The sequence below is a fragment of the Anoplophora glabripennis genome, unplaced genomic scaffold, assembly GCF_000390285.2.
Source record: "Anoplophora glabripennis isolate ALB-LARVAE unplaced genomic scaffold, Agla_2.0 scaffold101, whole genome shotgun sequence".
Lineage (NCBI taxonomy): Eukaryota > Metazoa > Arthropoda > Insecta > Coleoptera > Cerambycidae > Anoplophora > Anoplophora glabripennis.
Window position 1 is genome coordinate 739,727 of NW_019416426.1, and position 21,399 is coordinate 761,125.

Genomic DNA, 21,399 nt, shown 5'->3' on the forward strand with positions numbered 1-21,399 from the left:
ATATGCCTCCTTCTCTCCCGAACAAGTCTCCGTAGTTAGAATGAGGAGTAGAGATATTATTATATTATATTATTTAAATTAATTACAGTTACATATTTTTTTACTTGCAATAAAAAAACTGAAAACTTGTTCTTATAAGCATTCCTGTTATTACTTTATTTTTTAACAACGGCCAACCAGTATTTGATATCCGTGATTATCTGTTTTAAATAGTCTACAGGTAGATACTTCTTATAACGTTAAAATAAAAATGTTATTAGTTGAAACTCCTCCTTTTAATACATTCATTATTGTCAATAAAATTCGAAAATATTAATGTCAAAAATCAGCAAATCACTAAAAAACTACTTAAATCAATTTACATATAGTCGATTCTCCCACACATATTCCTTACGTTGCTATGCGCTTGTAAGAAAAGTATCTAAAGTAAAAGTGAATGCAGATGACCTCCAGTTTCGAAGTTGACCTTTTGAGTAATAGCACCTTACTCGGTTGTATATATTAATAAACACTCTGTTATACTATAATTTTGTAACTTACACTGATCCAATCAAAACTTCAGTCTGCTCGCCACAAGCTAGCTCACCTGAAAGAAATAGAAATGCATTAGTTTTTCGTAAAATATGCTATCGGCAAGTGAAAGCATGTAATACTTTCACAGTTTTTTTTGGTTAATAGTGCGTACCTACAATTAAAAAACCTGATTTTGAAAAAATAGTGTGGTTATTTAAAAGTTTAAAAATACACTATTTAAAACACGTCTATTAACAATGAAATTTAACATGTTTCTCCTTAGTTAATTTTCTAATCAATTTTTGAGAAATATTGTACAAATTTACGTTCCTTATTATCACTAGAAAAAATATATAGCGGCTAACAGTTAGCAAAACGTGCTCCACAAATAATATCTTCGCCATTAACACATTTCATTGCAATGACACTTAACATATTTTCGAATAACTGTTAGTTATTTATAGACGGCATAACTATAATTACGTTAAAATCGCTCTAAACCCGTTTCTGATAATAGCCATAATTGAACAGAATGTGACGACCTTCGAAATAATGAATATTAATATTAAAACGAGTAGTGGACACACAACTGCTATTACTGAAATTGCCCTACATTTTTATCCACAAGATAATCATGGCGTAATTACTATTTACGTATCAGTTTTTGAATGTACCGTAACGAAATATTTTTGAGTCCGTATGGCGTTCTTTAATGACCGCCATATAGCAGCCTGTTCGTGTCCAAGCTATGGCTACCGTGTCAAGGTGAATGGTAAGTAAAAGGTGTTTTTTATAAACTACACTGAATATTAAGTAATTACATAGTCATGTATTTCATAATTTCTTCATACCGAGCTCGGGGATGTCTGATACAAGAATAGGAAGAAGTCCTATTTGAGACAGAATAAAACGGCTTAGTAATCTCAGGAGCAACATATTTATTTTTATATAGGTAGTTCAATTAACCAAGGTTTCGATAATGCTAAATTTCAATTGTAATAACACCACACCTTTCAAATGTGCAGTTTAGCAAAAGAACTATATTTTGAAGTAGATAATATATTGACAATCAATCTACTGAACAAAAAACATGTGAAATATGTTGCTAAACTCAGTTCTGTAAAAACTAACCACAATAGATGCTACTAAATTCCTTCTATATCATAGTGCACGCCTCGAGATCATTTAAGTTGGCTTAAATGGACGCAAACCATATAATAACAGCTATCGGTTGAGATAGGCAAAACTAAACCTTATCATTAAAGTCCCATTATTTGTGGAAATTATTATTTCCTGGATATCTTCCTTATTGCTGCAAAAGTAATAAAAACTCTTATAAGTGCATACTTCCTAGACAGCGACGTGAGATGATTAAGAGAAAGAAGTTCCTGCTGCTGCATAAAGACGTAAAATTACGATTATGCAATTTTAACGTATCTTTTGATAATAATAGAACAACTTTTTATTCTGCGAAAATAATTATTATCTTAATTTAACAAATACAATCATACTTACGAGTGCAATCATACCTTTTTCAACAGTGGTGTATGTATATTACGATGATCTAGTTGGCAATCCATGACCTACTGTGATTTTTTTAGAAACCATATTTGAGAAACTCACTGTTTTCTTAAAAATGTAGCTACATAGTAGGTACTATGCTATATCTCACATTCTATTCATTTATAATCTTTTTTTATTTCTTTTTTATTAAATTAAATTAATTTTAAATTAATTAAGACTTTGTTCCAATTCAAAAATCTAGAAGGCACTAGAGATGCCTGAAGATGATAAATTAGCCAATAACTAAAACGGGTGAAAATATTACGTCCTGTCTCAAATTATGAAAAAATGAATATGCAGAATCTACTATTTACCAGTTGTAATGTGTAAGGTCAGTATCTGGAATTTGTTTAATATTCAGGCATTTCCAACAGCTAGATTTTTAAACCACAATGGAACATTTAAAATTTTAAGTATAAAAAATTATTCGTCATTTTATGAAATATATGGCTTAAATTATGCTGATAAGGTTATGTTGACAAATTTGTTTTAAAAAATTCCTTAAATGATTTTCCCAAAAATCGCGTGTAGCAAAAATAAGTAAAATCGTGTATTACAAATAAGTTAGAAGGGCGTTCTACTACTTAACAGGTCACAATCTTTTTTGTATTTCCTATAGGTAGCCTTTTTTATTCTTGAAATGTATTACGTCTTAATTTTTTAATTTCTTCATTAAGTTATCCTTGAACTTTAATTTTTTTCCTCTTAACTTTCAGATTCTATCTTCTTTAGCTCCTTGTACTTTCGAATAAAACTATTAATAACACAATCTTGTTTGTTACTTACTTTTTATGCAAATTGTCCATGGATGGTCAGGTAACGGATACAACCACACAATAAAGAAAATTTATAACAAAAGTGGGTTTTGAACTCCGCTGAATTGCGAAGGCGTACACATTTTTGAAGATACCTCCGTAGTGGGTTTTGTTTAACTGTTTGCCGTTTATTTCGCAAATGGTTTACCCAAAATAATTTGCGTGGGAAAAGGTGCAGTAAAATGTGGATAATAAGAGATGTTAAATGTTTTCTGCCTTCTTTTAAATGAAAAATAATACTCATCAAATAAACTTATACCGCATGAAGCTTTAGAATAACCCGCACCATAATTGTGTTGAGTTGAATACATGTAAATACTGATTAAGAGATGAATGATTATATTCGTCTTATTTTTTGACTGGGAGTGTTGAATATTATGAGAAATATACAATAACAAAAATTAAAACTCATAGGACCGATCTAAGTGTGTTTATTTTATGTTTCTGTTTATTTATTAAGACCGAAAATTAGTCTCACAAACTTTGAGCGGAACAACTAAGATCAGTAAATGCCATAAAATATTAAAAAAATTGCTAGAGTTTCATATGTACTTCGATTTTTAAATTCGTCATGTTGTACAGCGTGTTCTGGGATCAATTGTCAAAATTTAAGATTTGAATTAAAATATGAAAGATTTTGAACTTTGAGAAAAAGATATCATTTTCTCAAATATTTATGATGTTGACGTAGAGTGCTGTGACTTGGGCTAATAACTTATCTAATTAATGGTAAAAATTTGTTCTATTCACGTGTAACAATGTCATCCAGTAGGTAGCGGAGATATTGAGAGTAACTGTCACTAAGAAACCCAAAAATTCGACACCGGATATTTTAAAATTCGATCACTACTTTTAATTCTCTGTAGTGTTTCAAAAAAAGATTTTTTTATTCGAAAAACGAACCATTTTCGAGTTCTTAGTTTTTCAAGTTACATTGTTACAATGAATTTAAAACAGCTAGTTCTTGAACTGTCCCTTTCCCAAAAAAAAAAATAGAATATTTTTTACTAGAAAGTGATTTTAAATACAATATAAATTTAATTGATATCTATGTTTTTCCAGAAATACCTACCATTTTAAAGGTATTAATGAAAAATTTCATAAAACTATTAAAAATTTTATTTTTTTTAAGGAACAGTAGGTATGTAGGTACTTCTTTAGTTACTTACTAGAAATTTTCGATATACCTTTAATAAAAATTGTATTTAAAATTTCATTACTAGTATTAAACACATACTATAGTCATTTTTTCGTGGGGATAGTAAATTATTTTAGATTAAGTGTTTGATAAAATATTCAAAGGCATTAAATTTCTATAAGAATTCAATCTTCAGAAGAAGATGCGAAATTTTGTCAGATTCTTTTCTTATTTTTGCTATCCGAATTTAAATTCGATTTCTGAAACAGCCTATATAATTATAACAGACGTAGATTTAGGTAAGTAAGTATACAGAAAATACCAATTAAAACATATAAGTTGAACTAAATCTCATAATAAATACCCACGCCACTGTTTTCTTAGGCCAATCTGACCTGGTGCAACTGTAGAGGTTGTGCTCCTAAGCGAGCGTTAACATCTCCACCAGCCAACTCGATGCAGATCATCGAGTATAGCGGTTTACGGTGAGATCATAGTTAAACTTAAAACCGCTGAAATTGTTGACAATTTCTAGCAATCCGAAATTTATTATCGCATATTACGTCAGAGGATATTCACGTCTTGCCTCGTGAAAGTAAGAACATAAACTCGCCAAAAACAGCAAATAGAAAACGTGACTGGATTTCTCATTAAAAGCTAAATTTAAGTAGGTTCGCAGAACAAATCCATTGTTTTCTGTTTGTATTCTGATAGCAGCCGTAAGTGGAAAATAGATCATGCACCGAAATTAGTAATAATTTCACGTTAATGAAAATTGTGTGTTAATTTAAAATTAGCCAAGTTATTTCGAAATTATAGTGAGAAACAACTACTCTGCGGACATCATACAGATCATATATTGGTTTCAAAACTTTTAGTTCCCAGTATCAAGTAGTTCATCTACACTGAAAAAACAATTGCTTTTTATTAAAGCAATCGGTTGTTTTGAATGCAGTCAGTTTACATTTATGCTAGTTATGTTAAGATAAATCAGTTACATTCAATACAAGTCATTTCATTCGTTTGAATTAAAAAAAGAAACAGTTTACAACAGGTTTGTCTATAATTAACAAATTAGATTTAATATAACCATTTATGATTTTGGAATATTTGTTAGGCGAATTAAAAGAATAAATTTTTATTACAAATTTATATTCGTTTTTATTTAATAAATATTATTTTATATTTGCCCATCAAATGTTACAATTAAACTTTAAAGGAAAATTATTCCAAATATATAATTTCTTGAATGTGAACCAGCTGGTTATAAAAGTTAAATTTTTATATAGTTTAAAACTATTATCAAATCAATATTAAAAATTTGTATTTAAAAATTACTCCAATCACGTGATCAAGTTGTGTTCTCCCCTGACAGTCGTATCTTTGCCATCATGGCGGCTATGTATGCAAGGTGTCTGTAGTGAATTCTGTAGTTCAGTAAGCTAATATGGACTATATCAAAAGGTAGAGTTTCTTGTTGTTCTTAGATCATATTCATAATATAACATGTGCATATAGTTACAGAGTGCTGTGTTCCGTTTGCTCGTAATTAAAATGGATGCAGAAACTGTGGAAGTTAGGGCCAAGCAAGTAATAATCGTTAAAAACTCAGTTTTAGATAAGGACATAGTGTTGCTGTTGTAGTTTCATCAATTTATAATAAAACCCAATATAAAAATCCCAAAATTATTTTTAAAAAAACTGTCAACAACTACGACAAGTAGTTTTGAACGATATAATTAAGTCTTAAAATTAATTTTTAGCAAAAAGGAATGTTTGAAAAAGGTATGGTATATACCCGTATGTACTTCTCTATTAATAGATCTCAACCTTTTCAAATTTAATTATAAACTTACAGTTAGATAAGTTATCTAAATATCAGTTTAAATAAATTTGAGAAAGTACATAATTTTGAGACTAATCAAGAAAGAAATACGTCCAATATTAGTGTAAAAACCAATTCACTTTTTATAAACCATTGATTTATTAATATTAAAATAACCTATTTTCACTGAAAAACTGTTAGTTCACATTAAGCTAAGGTATATTTCTAATAATCTTATGTCATCTACATCTTAAAATATGTAGATTAATAATAAAGAGGCGAAATGTAATATTACAGTAAAAATAAATTAACATCTAAATAAGATTTATTACAAAGCTATGAACTTATTATTAGTTACTTTTTACACTATATGTGCTAGGCAATATCCAAAACTAGGATTAGTTCATGGCAGACGATATTTATTTAGTCCAAATAAATCCTTTTTTCAGTGTAACAAGTGTATTTAGCTGTTTACTAAATGTTGCGACTAAAATTCAGCCAATTTAGTCGAGCCCTTAGTCCGGAGAGTAGTTGGTTTTACAACATTACATTTAAAACTTTGTTCCTTTTAGTCCTACAGTAGTCTAGTGCCAGTAAGAAATGCCAAACTTTGTTATATCTCATCTAAACCTACTTATTATTTGCATTGGACTTTAACCAGTAGATAGGTATAAATTTCATTATTATTGTGAGGAATTTTGAACGTTATTAGCAAAACTGCTTATGTAAAAGTAAAACTCATTCTTTTCTCTATGCCCTAAACATCTTTCACGTTCCTGACAATTATACGACCCCTTATAAACAAAGAACATGTCGATCAATTTTTGAGTGACATTACATGTTTTAATCATCTAGCGATTAATTTTTTGTGGGCCTTTAGCCAGTAGAATACGATCGACAAAAAAAACCCAAACTCGAATCAACTTTCCAATTTAAAACATCGTTAACCTTGTAGCCGAAGCATGTTGGCTGCAGTAGTCAAGCCTTTGTTAAATAAGAAGGTAAGTAACAAACTTTGTGTGGTATGATCTCATATTTCAAGTATTAGACGGCTATGCAAATCTACTTAGAGACATAAGTTTCAAATTATAACACGACTTTAGATAAATTTCGATATAATCACTGCCCATGTGTCGTATTACTTATGGTAATGCTGTCAGATCGGGTACATGTTGCGGACTTGATTTTGCAAGACTGAATACATTAACATTCTTTAGGTTAATACTACGTAATAAGTAGAGTGTGGTGAAACAAACAATAAGAACGTTATCTTGATCGTTGTTATAAAATTTAGCTTAGTAGTGCAGCAAAAATATTAAAAATATCTCACATAACAAACTGAGGGATAAATCTTAATTGAGAGAAACGGGAAACTTTCATTCTTTGAAAATATCAAATATACCTATATTTATATGTAGTTTCTTTTCGTTCTTCCAAAATGTTTGTTACATTAGGAATTATACTTTGAATTAATATAATTGTGAAAATGAAATAATTTAGTTTGATTATTGAAACATATACAGTGTGTTTCACTTAAAGCCGGAACACCTCCGTATATATTTAAGATGGCATTGACTAATTTCGAAATTTTTTTATGTTATAATACTCAAAAATGCCTACTTTTTGATATTATATTTTTTGTCATGTGGATTTTTCTATGTCTTACTATCTATCATTAAGAAAAGACCCTCAAAAATTAAAAAACATATTAGGCATCTTTTTAAGAAAGAAATTGATAGTATTTTCGACTTGATAACACTTCAAAACCCTAAATACAAAGTTTCATTATTATAGCTTTTACGGGGTGTTCACAAATTAGGTGCAAACTTCGAAAAATTTCACTCATTGCAGAGTGTCTTGTATTAACGGTGGAAAATATTTTCAAGGTATTTTTATTAACAGTAGGTATATCCATGCAGTTTCATTGATTTCATTCATACAGGGTGCTAAGAATAAGACAGCCGAATTATATGTTTTTCTTATTATACCAGAAATGAGTTTCACAATGAAATAATATTTAAATATTACCGTTTTCCATTAGCCCATCACTATTTTGTATGCACTGTTCAATTCGTCTCCTCTTATTTCTAATGACTCTCCTTAACTGATGTGGTGTTATTTGACGACATGCTTGTCTAATTCTATTACATAAATCTAAATTAAAAAAATTAATGTGTTTCGTGGGATTTTATGTGATCGAATAATCGGGCCTTTCTTTTTTAACGTTAATCTAAACGCAGAGATTTTTTTTGAATTCTTTAAATAATGATTTCTGGGATTCAGTACATGCACTTCCTCTTCATGTAAGACATAATCATCATGTGGTAATAATAGATCGGCCGCATCAGTCCGTTAGTTGAGTGGCCGTCAAAAGCTTTAGACTTGACGCCTCTTGATTTCGTTTTATGGGGAGCTTTGAATCTTAAAGTGTATAAAACAAGGCCCCAGAAGATTTATGTAATAGAATTAGACAAGCATGGCGACAAATAACACCACATCAGTTGAGGAGAGTTATTACAAATAAGAGGTAACGAATTGAACAGTGGACTAATAGAAAACAGTAATATTTAAATTTTATTTTGTTGTAAGTCATTTCTGGTATAATAAAAAATATATATAATTTGGCTTTCTTATTGTGAGCATCCCGTATGAGAATGAAACTGTATTGAAAAATTAATTAAAATTATGAAAAAATACCTTAAAAATATTTTCCACTGTTAATGCAGGACACTGTAATGAGTGAAATTTTTCGAAATTTGCACCTATTTTGTGAACACCCTGTAAAACTTTTGAGGATTTTAAAGTGTGATCAAATCAAAAACGTTATCCATTTCTTTCTTAAAAAAAATGCCTAATATGTTTTTTAATTTTAGAGGGTCTTTTCTTAATGATCGTATAGGCTGCAGAAAAGATCACATGTCAAAATATATAGTATCAAAAAGTAGGCCTTTTTGAACACTACCACAAAAAAAAAAGAATCCTAAATATGGAGGTGTTCCGACTTTAAGTAAAACACACTGTATATGTTTCCCAAACTTGAATAGTTGTTAAATAATAACATAATAATATTATGTTAGTACCTACCCTTCAGTTGTACAAATATTATTGCATGACAAAAGCTAAACATTTAATTTTCACCATGCAATTTTATTTATTGTCTTTTTTTTTAATGTGTATTTGTGTCTATAATATTGTTTTTATAATATAACTTACTTAACTTTAATAAATTTTATTTCTTCCAATTATATTATCCTCGGTCTTGTTTTTTCTATATCTAAAGCAGATACACTTGCAATACTTAAATCAGATATCGAAAGTGTTATTATTAAATTAAAATTTCTCTCTCCTTCAAACAGCATGTTACAGATATAATTTTTTAGTAAAAGTAGTCACGACGTTAATAAGACTTGTAACTATTTCAAGAAAGTCACTTTAGTGACGTCGATTTGACGACAAAACTGGTGTTTTTTAATCCTGTTCGCCTTACCAAGACTAGTGGTACAATTATCTAGCTTAGTCCAATGTGACGAGGAGCTTGAACTTGTGTGGCAAGAGGATAATAGCTTCCAGCATAGAGTTCGTGAAACAAAACTTTGTGAAAATTCTAACTGCATAGAAAATCGACACGTACTTGTAGTAGGATTTTCTGCCACGATTACAGCACTTTTATTACCTACAACAGTTGAGCTTTCGAAATACCACGCTCATTCAGTCTTTGGAAGGTTAAAGCAGTACTTGTTTGGAGCTCTATTAGGCAATCTGAGGATGTATTCTCTTACGTCTGCTCGGGCATTTCCATCACAAAACCCATACCCGTAAACGATGTCAATTACTTCTCTCATAGTAATATCATCATTCCCAGAAAAATGCACACACATATACGTATTTTCACAAACAATTATTATTTACTGCATTTAAACATTTATGATCGGTATTGACTAGTGCTTTTGTTTGGCTATCAAAGAATGGCTACTTGATTTCAAGAATTGGGTTTTTACCATCTGCATTTTTAAAACATTTTAATAATTTTAAATCATATCAACTATAATTTTATTTAAAGAACAAGTGCCCCTTCTAGCATAGTCGAAGCCAGTTACAGGACGACAACCGTCAATAACCATAAAACGCTCCGGCCTTAGAGACGCATGCCTCAATCGCAATTATAACCATGCCAATTTGATAATAACCATTCTGCGGCTATATTGCCCATAATAACCGGCATGTAGTGGATGGGATGAAGCTTAAATGCTCGACCATATACAGCGCGATTGAGGCTGTTTATTATTTTAGTGCCCGAGCGTATTGATGACAAGTATTTTTTAAAAGTGTCTTCCACATACCTCGCTATTAATAGTCTCGAAGAGGTATTTATTCTGCCTGTATCATTGCTAGTCTTCCACGAGTTGCGCTAATCATCTAAATGTATTCATTTCAGGAATCTTTATGGATTATGTTGAATGTTAACTAATTAGGTGGCTTGGCAAAAAACTACTTTTAAAATCAAAGATTTCTGTTATGTAAAAAGAATAATATGGTCATAGAAATGACTTCAATCTAAGACAATAGGATTACTCTTAATAGAGAAATAGATGGCGCTGCGAAGCAAAAACATAATTCGATCACAGAGGCTTTGGAAAATAATTTTCGTGAAAAATTATATTCTAAGCTGTTATGTCAAGTTAAAAAAGCAACTTCAAAGACTACTGTGGTTCATTACGCGACTTTATCTTTGAAGAGGTGATATTGGAAACAAGGACAGAGACAATTTCTTTGAAAGTTTGCGTTTTTTAATTACTTCAATACGTCAGGCATGTCTTTTTTGCATTAATAATAATGTTTATATAATTATTAACCAATATTGGGTGATATATTTTTGCTAGATATTGCGGTTGTTATTCAACGCTGGGCGAACCGAAAGCTTGTCTTTAAAGTTATTTTTTAACATATCTGGATGTTGGTGTCAAAAGGCATATATGACTTCATCAGGTGAGAATTGTGGGAAAATTCTTAGACTCGATTTGAATTAGCTTAAATATATTTTTTAAGTAAATCCATATCTACTTCAGCGCAAAGTTCGTAAGTTTAATCAAATGTTTCTTGGTTCATATGAAATTTGCATAATATTTGGTACATAAATAAGTCAAATTCTCAATTTTTGTTTGATGAGTTGAGTTTCTTAGATAACGCTACAAGAAACTATAGATTTAAATCTAGAAAGCGTGCAGGTTACTTTATAGGTGCTGTTTTTCTCTACCAATCGCCCTTTAAAATTGTTTTTTATGACTTTGGAAAGTGAAAATACAGTGTTATAAAGAATAAATAAATGAATAGCTTCCATTCAAATAAGAAAACGAATAAACTAACTTTTGCTACCATTTCAACTAACAAAAGCGTTTGAAAAAATATTAAAGTATCGGTAAGTTATAATAACTTTTGTTCTTAAATTCATTCAAATATTTTGGGAACCAGTTTTTCCAAAATTGTTTAAATTACGAATTTGTCCCGTTCTGTTCCTATCAGCGAAAATTTTTCTTGGATTGCACCTCCATCTATATCCCATGAAGATAAGTATCATTTGTCCTCAGAATTTTTAGTTAAATTATATATCTCTTATGATTTTCTAGATATTGGGCTGGGAGGCCTTAAACGGAACATCCTGTTTGTTCAATAAAAAATGGTTCATTGGACAATGGCCGTAAAATCCGACATGCTATCAACAAACAAGTAATTTGTTTCTATAAATTCCGCCTATTTGGTCAAAACTAACAACGCAGTAATTATTTTTCATTACTTCAAAGAAACTGTCATTTTAATTGCAAATGATCGCCCTGATCGCTAATACAATGCTTCTTTTTTCGATAAGAATTATTTTCGGTAGTACAAGCTACAATGCGAACTCATTATGGCCAGTAACCACTGGAAAAAAAGCTCTTTATATTCATCTGCATATAGTAATGGCTATCTGACAAAACCAGAACGTCCACGTTACAAATCGGCAGCTATTAATTATTAAAACACAATATACCAGTTATTAACTGGCGCTTTGTTGTTCAAATGTTGATTCAAGGAAATGGTGTTTGGGCCGCTGAGCTTAATCTGGCGGAACTTATTGGATTCAGGGTCGGAGCAAGGTAGTTGAACTGGCTGGAAAATTCAGTGTATCGATTTGATTTTTTTTTTCAAGTCACCGCCAGAGTGTTATGTAAATTGGTTCGAGATATCCCGAGATAAAAGCTACAGAAAAAAAGTACTGATCTTATTAATAGGTACCAGTTTTTTTTCTAGTAGAGAACTGTTTTAGATGAAGGATTTCATCTTGGGCTGGTCAGTAGTTCATTAGCGGGAATGATAAACTGATTACTTTAAAGCAGTCTAATATTGGCAATACAAAAATTATTTGTTCATAACTCAAATTTCCAAAATAGATTCTACAAAAACAAAAGTTTTAATGAAGACACAGTAATCTAAAATTGCAGCTCTCTTTTAAATTTATTATAGAACATTTATAGTTCGAATCAAGAGCTTGGCATTTTTCTAATTTCGAGGGACAAACATATTGACTTAAAAAAAAAAGAAATAGTATTTGTATGTTATGTATACATAATACTGAAAACCAAGTCCCACCCGATGGAAAAAACTATAATATCTTAAATTTTTCGATAAAAATGACTAAATATATTCCAAAATGTCAAATTTTTTATAATTCTCCTACTTCTACTGCTCGTAGAATTTTGGTGTTACTTAGATCTATTGAGTGCCCTGTTTTCTGTGCTCCGCAGCTGCTGATAATCCTCTGTTATTATGCCTCAAGTGACGCTTATGTTTCTTTATAATTTCTGTACATATATCCAATAAATACTTTTCCCATGTACATGGATGTTATACATGGAGCCTTTGACCATATAATCGTTGCAAATCCTCTTGGGAAAGGCTGACTCTATATTCCGTGAATTTGATTTTCTTAAGTTGGCGTTTCAGAAATTATGAAGGAAAAATTACCAACTAGGACCTAAATGAAATGTCAATCCAGAAGCACTCATTAGTTTAAAAAAAAATTAATAAAACACTGAGACATTTTGTAGTTTATTAACATTATTTTCATTAACTCCGATTGAAAGTGGATTACAAAATAGTCTATATTTTTTAAAGGGCAATCTTCCTCAATCAGAAAATACTTTTTCAATCAAGAGTGGGATAAGAATTCAAAATATCTAGAAGAATTATGATTATTTTGTAGTAGCAGTAATAGTACTAGTAGTAGTGAAAAGTGGCGGCCTCAGCCTGACAATTAGGCCACAAGTGGGCCCTTTTTGTCTATCCCGCCGTCCCATCACCTGTCCACTCTCTGCCTCTGACCCTCCTCAAACCTACCCGACGCCCTAATGAATGCCAAGATATTGGTCCATGGAAGGTCTCTCACTTCAACCCCTTGCAGCTTTTCAGCACCAAAGACTTTATGTCTAATACTCCCAAATTCTGCATAATGTCCCAGAAGGTGGGCAGGGGTGTCCTCCCCTTCTCTACATTTCGGGCATAGAGGATCCTCCTCAATTCCTATTAAACTTGAATGCTTCCTAAGTCTGCAGTGACCTGTCAGAACCCTCACCATTTGGTTTAGGACTCGTCGACTAAGGCTCAGCAACCATCTCGTCTTGGGTTTGACTCTAGAGCGTCTCCACATTCCTGGACAAGGGCAGACCTAGTCCTCGGGGAGCTAACCGTTCTGAGCACGGTCTAACTGTCGGAGCAGATAAAAATCTTCTCTTCTACATAATTCCTTACCTCCTCCTTGCTTGCCACCGTCAAAATAGCAAAAAACTCGGGCAATGATTATTTTGTCAGTAAAAAAAAATGTAAAAAATGATTTTTTCTATTGAAAAATGCACATTTCGCAGATAAAAGTTCAATGTTTGTCAAGAAATGTAATATGTACTCCACTGGACTATCTATCTTTAGAGAATTTTGCGTTAATCATTGACTCCTTTGTAAGTTTGGTTGCCTTGGTTGCCTAACATTGCGGTCACGTGGGACTCGAGCATGTATGATGGCACTGTAGATAGTGTCAATATTGCTTTCTTACGACAACTTTTACATCTTTACAGCTGTTTGTAAGTATTGTTAGGTGGATTATAACAGTAATTCCTCATTCAAGCGTCCTGAATCGTATATGATACACGTTCACAATACGATGCAAGATATTGAAGATATGTTGTTATGTGATGGTATCTGGATGGTCATGAGACTCCGTCTGAATTGGTTATCTGTAAACACTGTGCGCTATGCTGCCTTTAGTTTTGACAAAGACGCCTAGGAACAGAAGAGCATCGCTTTCTTCTCCAAACTAGAACTAATTACGGATGTTATGCGGTCTAAGAATCCTACTATGACATTATATCCGTGATTCCAGATTCCAATACTTCGTCCATAGAGATAATGATTCCAAATCTTTCTTCTCAAAACCTTTTATATGGCGAAGACTGGCAATAAGAGTGAAACTCTAACCAACCAATCCTGCAGTTTGTTCATAAAACTCATCAATGGGGAGGAAGCTTCATCTGACATGCGCTTTTGCCATTTTCACTAAATTCAAATTATTGGCTTTTCTAATGGGTCTTCGATGAAATTGTTCCAAATGTTCTCCAATAGCAGAACACGCAGAAGGTCAGAAGTTAATTGAAAAACTACTACATATTAATTTGATATTTGGGACATTTTGGTAGCGTTGAATTGTGTAATTAGACAGACTACTATGATAAATCAGACTTAAATTTATGTTGCTACAGTAAGCACGATCGATTTTTTCATGAAATAATGCTAACTCAGGGCTTTAAAAAATATATAATGTAAACGTGATCGTGTAATCTAATATCTAATATTATATTTATGTAGAAAACGTTTTTCTTCATTTATTTAGTGGTACAATAATAATCTATTGCTTATCGCTTTGGAAAAAAGTACAGGAATGGACTTTTCACAAATCTGGACACTGACACGTGTTCCTGGTTACATTCTGCGGAAAATCGGTCACCATATTAAGCCGTACGGTATGCAAATTCCCACGCGAGTACAATTTAGCACAATACAAATTCTCCAACAATAACTTCGCGTGCATGTCCATTAGGGTATGAATTAGCTGACGCTGAATATCTCGGCACTAATGCAGATGAAATGAATTACGAAGGCGCTAAAATAAAGTAGCGACCAAGGCTGGCCGAGCAATTAGATATACTGACCAACGCAATCCGTTTCTTTCACTAGGAAACGACCGAAATTACAGAGTCGTGTACGTGGATAATGGCTAATGGGTTGCTTTCATTAAGGAACGTAGTGGGAAATCGTAATTATTCAGATAGTATAACTGTACGTTCCGTCGGTGGCATTTCTAGAACGGCGCGATTGCGGAAAATGGATGGGAAGTAATGAGTAAGATGCGTGCAGAACTTGGATAAGCTTGTTTGAAGGGGATTCCAACTTAGGGAAGCACTATTTGAGCAATGAGGATGTGTGCGTGTGAAATATGAAATGCTCTTTGTATTGCATAAGGAAATCTATAAGGGAAGTCAGATTGATGTCATATACAGGGTGTCCCGATACTTGATACAAAAAGTCGAGTACAAATAGATGAGGTCAAAATAATATCAGTATTCATATAATTTTTTTTTCATACGGGCCTTCGTCAACAAGTTACGGGCCCTCAAAGGTGGATATTAAAAAGTTATTTCTATTTACAGTCTCTAAACTATTAACTTTACCTTGATGCAAATTTGGTGATCGATAACACATGCATACAGCTTGTTGTTGATGTTCTAAGTGAAACTTCATTATGCCCACAATACCAGGGACGGACTATGCTCAATGGTTAACAGCATAGAATTTTTGCATGGATGACGATCGCAATCTGCCTGCATCAAAAATAAGTTCCCTGAAGAATTTGCCAACGATAAAAGCCTCTTGGCTTAACTCGGTAAAATTAACAGTTTAGGAAATATTTGTGGTTTTATGTCACAATGCACATGGAGCGGCGCCTCCACCATTTCTTGTTTTAATTTTTAATTGGACATAATTACTATGTTAGAACGGTACAGATTTCTAAAATAAGAGCCCAGAAAATCTTACTGTACTTAATCTTAATGTAATTTTCATTATTAAAATTTAACAAACACACTTTAACACAAAATAGAAAAAAAACAAGAATAAGTTAAAGTAAGTATTCAACTCCAAATATCGATGTCCATTCAGACGTTTCTCAAAAACGTATAGACCTATTAAATTATTACCAATTATTATTAATGTATGGGCAGGAATAGTGGGTAATAATTTAATAGGTACATACGTTTTTGAGGAACGTATGAATGGACATCGATATTTGGAGTCTTTGCAAAATCATTTGCTACCACTATTAGAGGGTGTTCCATTAGACACCTGAAGAAACGTTTGGTTCATACACGATGGGCTCCCCCCATTTCAATATTGATGTACGAAATTATTTATCCATTGTGTTTAATAATAAGTGGATTAGGTGGAGGAGGAGGCCCAATTTCAAGGACACTACGTTCTCCAGACTTTAATCCGATGGACTTATTCATGTGGGGATACCTGAAAAGATTAGTGTACTTAACCCCAGTAAGGACAAGGGATGAATTGCTACAAGGAAATTTCCATTGTGATAATATTAGACATCCCCCAGAAATGTTTTTTCGTGTACAAACAAATAACATTCGTAGACTTAGAAAGTGTGTGAAGGTGGAAGTTGCCCATATTGAAAATGTATTTTAATAGTTTTCTTTCTTTTAAATATTTTTTTTAACTTACTTTAACTTATTGTTGTTTTTTCTATTTTGTGTTATGTGTAAAGTGTGCTTGTCAAATTTTTTAGTGAAAATTACATTAGCACACAGTAAAATTTTCTAGGCTCTTATTTTAAAAATATATATGCAATTCTAATATAGTAATTATGTGCAATTAAAAATTAAATACAAAAAATGGTGGAGGCGCCGCTCGATGTACATAAAATCACTAATATTCCTAAATTGTCAATTTTATGGAAACCAAGAGGGTAATATCGTTGACAAATTCTTCAGGGAACATATTTATAATGCACGGAGATTGCGATTGTCATCTATGCAAAAAATTCTGGGTTGTTAACCATTGGGCATAGTCCATCCCTGGCGTTCTGGGCATAATAAAGTTTCATTTACAACATCAAAAACAAGCTGTACTTATGTGTTATTGATCACCAAATTTGCATTATGTTGAAGTTAATAGTTTAGAGACTGTAAATAAAAATAACTTGTTAATTTTCACCTTTGTGGGCCTGTAACGTGTTAACGAAGGCCCGTATGAAAAAAAATTATATGAAGAACTGATATTATTTTGACCTCATCTGTTTGTACTCGACTTTTTTGTATTAAGTACCGAGACACCCTGTATACATGAAAAGCTTAACTGTTTGCTACTGGAAAAATTGGCACTACTTTTATTTATTTTCTTCAGTTTTATCTATTAGTACATGTTCAGTACCGTGGATTCACGTCTGTCTAAATGCATGAATGTCAGGTGCTCTCCAATGTCCGGTCTTAGGCCCACTCTTGTTTAGTTTATTATAAATAGTGTTGAAGATTTCGGGGTCGGGGATTCCAAATCTGACACTGGAAAATATCCATTAATCTTAGCTGAGAAAAATTGGAATCGGAATCGGAATCCCCTACCCCAAAAACCCCCGAGTGGAAATTTTGAAGGCAATTATTCAACTATTCCATGTTTTACAGAAGGCCGCCCTTGCCCCCTGGGGGTCCCAGGGCCGACGGGCATATTTTTCATGATCAGATTCGGAATCTCCGACCCCGAAAACCCGTGCACACAAATTTCTACAACTTTTAGTCAATTTTTACCATTTTTAGAAATTTCGGAAAAATTGATACACTTTATGCACCCGCAATGCAGTTTCGATCCAGCCCCAAAGTGTAATAGATAGACTTTTTCCTGATATTTTTCCGAAGACAATGCCGAAAACCGCAACTTGATCGGTTCATCAGAAAAAATGTTCTGATTTATTGTCTAACTTGCCTGGTCTAAAACTTTAGAGTATAATAAAACACCAAATTTCATTAAAATCGGTTCGATAGTTTTCGCAAAATAATTTTTTGAAACATCGTTATGTGTTAAATTCCAAAGAAGAAATAAATAAATAAACTAATATTAAAGGTTAGAAGTACCTATGCATTATTTCGAAATTAATTATTTTTATGTCGATTTATCCTGCACCACATACATCGTTTTAAGCAAGCAATAAATATAAATGCAGAAATTCTATAATATTTTATAACATTTTTAATGACAAATCAAAATCTATCTTCAAAAAGTTTATTATTTTTATTTTAAAAATGTATAAATCTGTAAATACTTCATGGACGTAACATAAATATAAATCGAGTTTATGGATTTACTAATATTTTTTTACATTTTCTAAAAACATTTTCTATATGTGTCCCACTCAAGGGGATTGGGTACTTTCCAATCTATTTTATGCGCTTTTTGTTTTTGCATGTGTGTGATAGTACCGCCAAGGTGAACAAGCAGAATGCACCAGCAGAGTCAACAGCAGTAAAAGAACACAATAAAATCATTACAAAAGTTAAACGTAAATGTCCTTCACTTAATTTATAGCGGCGACATTGATTTTTCTTTTAGATCGTTTTTGCCTAAGGAGACAATTACAAAGAAGCGACAAGTCCATCGGCTTGGATAGGAACACAACAAATATAAAAAACTTAAATAATTCTAGTAAAAGGCGGTTAGCAATTGAATTAATGTCTATTGCATAACCAGATATTAATTTTGTTTTTACACTTGTCATGGTCATAGGTGTATTTGTTTTACTTTGTATCAACATTATTTGCAGTACCTAGTCAATTTTTTAACAGGTTATCTGATAAGTGCATAAAAATTTGTCAGTTAAGACTCGTCTAATATAACATCCTGTTTTTAAAGGATTGGATTATTAACTGGTTGTTGTACGAAATGAAATACATTGTTTTATTGTTGCTGATAATGGTCACTAAAAATGATGAGTAACGCTGGTAATGACAGATAATTTTATCGCCATACAGCTTTATGCCTAGTAATTAACAATTTGCAATAATAAGATTTTTTTTAAGTTTATGTCACGTAATTCAAAAGCAATGACACCTACATTAGAAAATAGTAAATAGATATGAAAAATTGATGTCCGATGTTCTTGAGATAGCTTCTATTTATATGTTAATTATCCTAACCAAGGTTAGAGAGAATATTTCCTTCCTTTGTACTGTTTACGAAAGGCTATTTGGGATATATTGCGATATTTATAGAAAACGGCGAAGAGGGTAATTTCTTTGTTCATTTTATAAGCTCGAAAAACTCCTAAAGTTCTAGAAGTCCATAATACTATTGATCTCCCTTAATCAATTTTTTATCACAGTTATACATACATACATACAGCTTTTTGGCGTTAATCGTTTCTAATTAAATGCCTTAGTTTCTTTAAACTCTGGTATTATTAACAAACCTAGACAATTATAAGCAAATTTCATTTTATACGTTGTTTGCAATTAGGTATCATATATTATATACCGTATTTTTGATGACTGAATGATAGTTATGACTCATTATAAAATTTATTTAGTTTTAGATACCAGCAATTGTGACTTTAAAGTATGATGAATGAGATCATCTTTAACATAACTAGGTGTACCTGTAGTTATGGTAAAAATTAAACCATTAATCATTAATGCTGACCGCTGGCTTGGGCCCACATAATATTCAATTAAGCCCCGAAAAATAAAAAAAGGTATGCTCCCATAATAGTGTCGTTTACTGGCTTCCAAGAATCTACGAGCGCTATTCGCTTTGGCAATATATTATTTAGTAGGATAAGTTCGTTAACTTGAATGTAAGAGGTAATTTCCATTTTAAAGATTCTTTCTCATTGTACTATTTCGGTTTTTTTTTTTTATTAAGTTCCTTATGAAAATAACGATTCTGTTGAACTTACAAGATTTGTTAATAGTTACACAATTTTGTATTAATGTTGACAACCTTTTTTTATAATAATTCTATGACATAAACTTGCCTGATATGTTTATCGGCTATTACACCTTTTTCGTCCTGCCATCTGCCATGCCGTATGAGAGCAGTGCTAGACTTGTAAACTAAATACGTATTTGTTAAAAATTGTTATAAAATTGCATTATAATTTGCTACAGTCTCAGCTACACACTCTCCATACTTGTAATAAATTTTCACAGTCTTCATTAGTTCATCCGACGTATAGCGCTCCATTTTGCCTAACCACTACAATATGTGACTCTGCACAGTGCTGCCAACCCTTTAGAATGAAAATGGTGCATAATTCAATTGCAAATTTCAGTCATGTCAAATCTATTCCTACATATTTTAATTTTCACTGGAATAACTTGAGGTATAATAAAGTCAAATCCTTACAATTACAATGCTTTCCATATTTATACGTATCCTATCTAGTTCAACTGCATTTTCTTTATGCTTTCATCTATAAATAATAGCAATGGACTCTCCCACATATATAATTATCCGAAGTAACATAATGCCAATTATGCAGAAGTGAAATCGAAGGCATTATATAAGTTTCTAATATTTTAAATAATTTTCTCAGCTGGGTAACACGGAAATGCATTGGATGTGAGTTGTTATAAACATAAATCGCGTTTCGCAATACTTACATGGCTGCCAACTGCGTTCGCCGCGCTGTAGATCAAAAAGGCTAATCATGCGTAACCCATTATGCGAAATACGTATCGCCTGTCCCAGTTAGTGGTAAAATACGACCGTGAGCATTTCCTATGATAAGTAACTGACTTGGTAAAAATGTAATTCTGTGGAATGTCAGGTAAAAAATATGGTCCAAGAAGACAATAACAACAGTTATGTTAGACAAAATATAAAATATTTTGTAATATATAATTTAGATATATAAATAATACATACAGGTTATATTTTATTATGTTAAACCACACGTAAAACGTAAACGTAAACAAACAAATATATGGGCCAGGAAAAAGAGCTGGCAAATGACCATTTCGCTACTTTTTGTTTTGGCAAGCTGAATTTATCACTATAGATGCTAAATATTATGTACAATAACATATTAGTTTCCACAGTCATAAAAATGGGGGGAATATTGTTTACAGGCTAGTTGACGATTTTTCTTTTAACTTAAAGCTCTTTTAATAAACTTTCCGAATATGTACCTAATAATATATAACTATATCACGCGCGTGCGTCGTATATTTCATTTTGCAACTAAGGCTAAAAAATAAAAGAAACATTCCAGGTTGCAAATTTGAAATTAAAAAAAATGATAGATTTCAATGTATTATTATGAAATTTACAATGAAAAAAATCAGTGCGATTGTGGAAGATGCTCGAGATCATCCAGACTAATAATTAGTTAATTTGTTTATAAGGCTATAACTTGTAAACTATTCAACTTACTGATTCCAGATTTCGTGTGAGTTATTATACAGTGA

The 21,399-nt window shown here is 31.8% G+C and overlaps 1 protein-coding gene across 2 annotated transcripts in view; it reads right to left on the bottom strand.

The window, feature by feature from the left end:
* LOC108904312 overlaps nt 1-21,399 on the bottom strand; it is an 80,261-nt gene that overhangs the window by 40,927 nt on the left and 17,935 nt on the right. The window contains exon 2 of one of the 2 annotated variants that reach the window (XM_018706818.1): nt 541-586. The exons of the other annotated variant lie outside the window; for it this stretch is intronic. The gene's annotated coding sequence lies outside the window, so the exon portion shown is untranslated. The remainder of the gene's footprint in view (nt 1-540; nt 587-21,399) is intronic. 2 annotated transcript variants of the gene reach the window in all.